Here is a 6,542-nt window from a genome sequence, read left to right as displayed (position 1 = left end):
TCTCCTCTCCTCTCCTCTCCTCTCCTCTCCTCTCCTCTCTTCTCCTCTCCTCTCCCAAATCCTTTCCTGTTTCTTTCTCTCCCTCCTTTCTTATTCCCCCCACTTCTTTTTCCTTCCCTCCCTTTTTTAGAGGCAAAACCAGAGGAATACTGCTATGCCCATTTTTGCAGCTCACAGTTCTCGGTGCTGAGCATCACTGGGGCCGCCCAAGCGGAGCCGGAGCGCTGCGGGAGGCCCCGGACAACCGCTCCTCTCCCGATCCGACCCGGCCCGGCCCGGTGGCGCCGAGCGAGCCCCGCTCCGGCCCCGGCCCTCCTGGCAGTGAACTTGGTCTGAAGCGAGCTCTGCTGGCTGCTTGGGGACGTTACAGGCGAGACGCTCTTACACAACCCTCCCGACCGGGTCTCTTTCCCCCCCGCTCCGCTCCCCTGAGCCCCGATTCCCCACCCGAGCTCTCACGGAGCCTCCCTGCATAAACACATCCCCGATTTGCCACCAAGCAAACGTCCCTTTCCAGAATCCTAATGCAGTAATTTGTTTTGACTTGAAGGGTATATATGTATGTGTATATATATATACATACACACACATGCACATGTTAAAAAGAGATAAATCAAAGGGAAAAAACCCTCGAACTAGTCTTATTCTTTCAACGCTCGCTGTCAAAATAGTTTCTTTTTAAAGCTATTTAGGGTAACAGAACACGGAAAAACTACGCAGGGTGGACACCTTTCAAGTTAGGTTATCAACCTCCTTCCAAATATCATTTATTTTACATTAGGACAGAAAATATGGGGGAAAGTCAGCTCAAACACCGAAAAAGCCACGGCCTGAAAGAAAGTTTCATTCTTAAATCCATTCCAAGAGTGGAAAGAGAATCCCAAAGGAGGAGCCAAACCCCCACGAAAGTCCTTTTCGAGTTCCCTAATTGTGGAAAGACCTTTATCAAAAGGATTTAAAATAATCCCGTCAGCTTGTTCCCTTCAGGTCGGACGTGTAATAAGAATAAAGAAAAAAAAAGATGAAGAGGTTGGAGCGGGGGGGATGGGATGGGGGGAAGAAAGAGCAATTTCTCAGATGAAATTCAGCTGTGGGGGAGGGAAAGAGGTTTGGGGAGCAGATCTGGAGCGGGGAAGATGGCCTCCCCTGAAAGCTTTCCTGCTTGGGGAGGTCGCTGTGTGTGCAGGATGGGGTAATTTAAGGGGCTGTTGAAAAGAAATAGATAAATAATCGGATTCTTCCCTTTAATAGAGTGAAATAAAAGAATTAGAGGCTGAGAAGCGCAGTTTCTCGATCCTGCCTCCAGCACATCCCCACCAAGGTAGATAGGGACGCACAGCCTCCCAACCTTCATCATCCCTATGGCCAAAAGGAAAGGATGGAAGGGGAAAACACAGGAAAAAAAGGACAAGAAAAAGAGATCCCTTTGGATTCTCTAAAGCGTAATCACAACATTGTGGTAAAGGAGAGGAGAGGAGAGGAGAGGAGAGGAGAGGAGAGGAGAGGAAAAGGGAAGGGAAGGGAAGGGAAGGGTAGGGAAGGGTAGGGAAGGGAGAAGTGAAGTGAAAAGAGAAGAGGAAAAGAAAGGAAAAGAAAGAAAAGGAAAAGGAAACAGTTGACTTCCATGGCTTGAGGGACATGTAGACCTGGCTGCTGTTTCTTGGGGCAGTGTACACCCAGCCAATGAACTGTCCAGGTTCTTGGAGTCTAACAAGAAACACAGAAAAGGGAAAATTTAATTTTTGTTGAATAACTATATCCTGTTTGTCATATATAAATATGTGTTTAATAAATTTATGTTCCCTTTCTGTATAGCTATGTCAAAATATTTTGTAGCAATATTGAAGAAAGGAATTATGTTATATTTCTTAAACTTCTTCTCATACATAGTTTTTGATTGCTCTTAAAGTTCATGTTTAATAATCATGACAGTCTGGTATGAGTATCTCCCTGCAAAACATACTCTGCTTTTCTGGCTCAAATGTATTGAACTCAAGGCTCAATGAAATAACAAATGAGTTACCAAAATTCCTGCAAATCAGATTTCTCTCTCCATTTCAAGTGCCATTAATCCCTAAGAGCACCTCCAGCAGAATGACTTTCTAGTTGAGGACCCATAGGTGAGGGCTCTCTCAGCCCTCAATGGGGAATCACATCTCCTGACCCTGCTGAGGTGACAGCTGCCCATGGCAGTCACTAAAGTGCATCTTCATTTTTCAAACAATTACTAATGTTTAACACTGTATCAACAAACAAAATAATTTTGTTAGTGCAACATTTGTCTACTACCCACTTAATCGTGTACTAACCCATGTCTCAGGACCCTGTGGTGGCAGCTGTGTGATAAAGTCCCAGTTCCTAAAGGCTTCTATGGCTTTGGGGCTGCAGTGCTGCAGCCTGGAGGTGGCATCAGAAGTATCAGCTATTTTCCTTCTGATGTTTAAATGATCAGTACAAGCTCATTTCCAAGAGTATTTGGAACATTTTTTGACTTCCAATATATTTCCCAACATATATCCCAATACCTAATTGACATATTGCTGATTTACACCACAATAACAGAGCAGAACTGTGTCTGGATGCAGCTCAACGAGCAGTAGTCACAGCATTCTGCTCCCAAACCACAGGCCTTTGCGACCTGAGCTGAAGGAAAATTTTCAGTCATTCTGATTAATGCAGGGTACTTGTTCGGGACTTGTTTAGATCATGCAAAGCTGAGGAGCTTCTAACCTGGCCTTTCAAACAGACCTGGGGGAGGACTTTCAGAGCAGCGTCATTAAGTTAATTGCTAGTTAGCATAATTCCGCCAAAATTTGGTGTCCTCTCACATATACAGAAAATGAAAAATTGTAAAAATGAGGCCGTTGGAGGTATTTCTCCTGGAAGATTTAACCCCATAGTATTTTCAGTAAGTTTCCTGCTCAAATAGCAGTGGCATAGTTTGGGGTTTTTATTAACACTCATTTTATATCTGCCGTGCATTTGAGTTTTGGCAAGCAGAGGATGTTTCAAATGAGCCATGCATTTCATTTCAGTAATCAGTAATTCTTAGTGAACATAATCCTGAATTTCACTTCAATTCATTAAAGGAAAAAAACAAACCAAAACCAAAGCCAGGTAAGGTTTTGTGTAGTTTTGTTTCATTGTAAAAGATTTGCACACCTTTACTAAGATGTAGTTGGTGAACCAGCTGTTAGAGGGTGACTATCTGTCAAAGAAACAAGGTTCTGCTCAGCAGGAATTACAACTGCACTATTTTCTTTCCTTCCTAAAAATACCTGATCTTAAATATTTAAGACTACTAATAATTCTTGTTAAAAATACAGCCTTTTCCTAGTCCTAACATCTGATTATATGGCCTTTTCTAAGCTGACACTTTGGCTATGGGTTTGCTCCATTACTTTCCAGATCATCAAGTCAGCAGCCAAGATTTGACCCGTGTCTGGGATCTCTGGATGGGCATGGAAGTATATCTGCAGCAATCACTGCATTTTCTAAATTCTCTCAAGGTCAGGATATGTTGCCATTTGCCTCTGGCACCCTCAGATTCCTCCAAATGAATATTGCCAGAAATCTGCTTTGCCACAAATTAGAGTATTAACACTCTCTTGAGTCATGATAATTTGATCTTATGTTTGAGCAAGAATGAACATTTTTGTTGTGCTGATCTACATTCATATTATTTATTTCTTTTTTCTTTGAAAGGCCAAACAGGAAGATTTTTCAGTACATTTTAGGAGGTTAAAATGTGTATTTCACTTAATCCAATTTATATAGATTGTTGAAAGATGTTGAGATCAAAGCCAAAAATCTGATGAGCTTTGGAGTCAAGGTCTCTCCTCTTTCATAGAATTAAGCTACAGCTGTAAAATTTGTCTTTGAGTTTCAGGTGCAGCAAAAGATATTTGTACCTATGACTGAAGAAACAGAGCCATCTATGAAAAGCAAGTCTGCACCCTGCCTTCTTTACATGCGTCTTCCTCAAGTTCACCATAAGGTAGATGAAAAAAAGAAGGTTTTTAAACCTTCTAATGCCTGGCAATGCACATTAGTGCTACTGTTAAGGTGGAATATATCTTTAGGAAAAGGAATAAAAGTAATATTTGCCTGTGTAGCAGAAATGCAAATCTTTGCTTTCTGTAGCCTAGGGCCTTGCTGCTCTGCTGTCATTGCAGTGCTTTCTATCATATTAGACTTTGTAAGAGAGAAGGATAGAGATTAGCTCCTCTTTAAATAATTTTGCTTATGAATAGTTAGTTTAGATGAAAATCTCTGGCAGAACTGACCATTGCAGTGCTTTGTAGACTGTGGTATAGCTGTAACTTGTTCACATCATGGACCAGGCCACAACTCCTAGGCTATAGAGGGAGGCAAAAACACCAGAATGCAGAGGTAATACAGCAGCAATGAGCACAGTCCCTATGTCACTCCATTCAGTAAGGACCATATGTACATACACACAATCATACATATAATTTATATAAGCTCATATTAAATATATATATACAACTGTTCACAATTTGCAATAGCGCCAGATGGATGCATCATTTGGTTCTGCAGAATGTCCCTAAAACACTTCTATATCTTTCTCCTGTTTTTATCACATGTACTAAAAACACAGTTAAAAGACTGAAATAACAAATCTACTCTACTTGTTTTTCCTTCCTCAAATACAGAAAACTTAGTTCTAAATAACTTGAAGAGGAGCATGTCATTTGTGGAGTATGTGCTCCAGTGACCTAGCAGCAAGTTTGCTTACAAAATATTTTCTACTGTATTAATCACTAGGATTTTATCTTCTAGTGGAAGAAAGGAGCTATAGCTGCAGCCTCAGTAAACTAGTTGTTTTTTTGTCCGTTGTATTCAGCATACAGAGCAGTGAAGTAATCCACAGGGGACAATTCTAACAGTTCCTTCTGTACTTCAATATTCAAATAAAATCACTGAGGTCAGTGTCAATATAAAAACATATTAATTACCAAAGAAAGTGTTGAATAAAATCTCTAACGCAGTGATTACCCAGCTAAAAAATATGAAATCTAACAACAGAAGATCAGTCTACCAAGACAATTCCATCTCCTTGTTTTACATTAATATTTATTTCCCTTGGTAACGACATAAGAAATAGCTTGTTGAGGTCTTCAAAGCATGTTGCAAGCCTCAAAAAAGTAGAAGGGAGAGGAGAGAGAACCAAAGCCCTGCAACTACAGTGGAGAAGTAGAAGCTAAAAAAAAACAGGATAGATTAGATTTGTGTTTTGTTCAAAAGTAGTGGGAATGATGAACGTGACAAAGATCTACTATAGGAATGTGGTGGTTAAATTAAATGGCCTAAGTAAGAGATCTCTCCAGCATACTGACCAGCACTAAATATACAACCCAGTTGCCTTAACACATGCCATGTGTACCCAGTGTTGGCAGTTGGGCCTTCTAAATTTTCCACACTGATGGCTGAGGATGTAGGACAAGAAAACACTGTACAACAAGTTTGTTACTCAGACGGTAGATAACTACTTTCTGCTTCAACTCACTGAATTGAAGCACTATTAGCTTATTTTATTTAAAGCAGAAAATTCAAGGTGTTCTAGTTTTCACATCTGAGTCTGAGTCTACTTGTTCTGCTGTCTGGGATGAGGCAGTTGAATGGTTCCATATCCAAGGCTCAGGTGGTATGGAGCTGAGGAAAAAAAAGAATTCCAACTGATATTTTGGTTTCAGCAGCTATTGTCAGCATTGATCCTGCAAAAGAAGTGAATTTGCACTTAACAGCCTTTCATAACAAGGTGACAGAAATTCCATAACCAAATTTCATGGCTTTCAAAAGCAACTCACATTCCATTTTGCACCCGCCTAGAGCTTATGGAAATGTTGTGACTATGATGAATAAAAGAATTGAATCATCATGGATAAATAATACTACACCTACTGTATAAAGACTCTGTGGCTTCTAAAGCTTCTGACATGCTGAAATTCCACAATTTTCTAGAGGATTAAGGCGAGCTTGTCTTCAGTTTAGTTTTTAATTTCTCTCTTTTAAACTGTTTAACAAAGAAAAACATTAGAAACTTGAGAGTCTGATATTAGCCTTTGGCTCAGGTTTGTTTGGCCATTGTTCTTGATTTCCATGTCAGACTGCTGAAATCTGGTTTGAGGGGAAGGGAAGTAAAGAGGAGACAAAGCACGGCAGAAAGCCTGACAGGCATAAATTTCACTTTCCAGAATGTCTGCGCTTGCAATCAGCAGTCTAAAAAGCTCTGCTATGATCATCAAGAGATGATGCCTATCAATCAGTCTTTAAACACTGCCTGTTAGGTTCTCTTGTCAAGGATAGAACTGAATCTACAATTCCCTGAAGGCTGTTTTTATTCCATTTTGCAGCCAAAGGAGAAATAAGGGAAGTTCTTCTGCTTTCCAATACATTAAGTGGTGTGGATCAAAGAGATTAGTCTCATGGACTAAAAACTTATTTTTCAGAGCTATAATAGAATCTGTGCTGCATTTTTTTCATGGAATTGTTTAAAACATAAATCAAATCACATAGTA

This window comes from Coturnix japonica, chromosome 4, assembly GCF_001577835.2.
Source record: "Coturnix japonica isolate 7356 chromosome 4, Coturnix japonica 2.1, whole genome shotgun sequence".
NCBI classification, from domain to species: Eukaryota; Metazoa; Chordata; class Aves; order Galliformes; family Phasianidae; genus Coturnix; species Coturnix japonica.
This window is presented reverse-complemented; position numbering follows the sequence as displayed.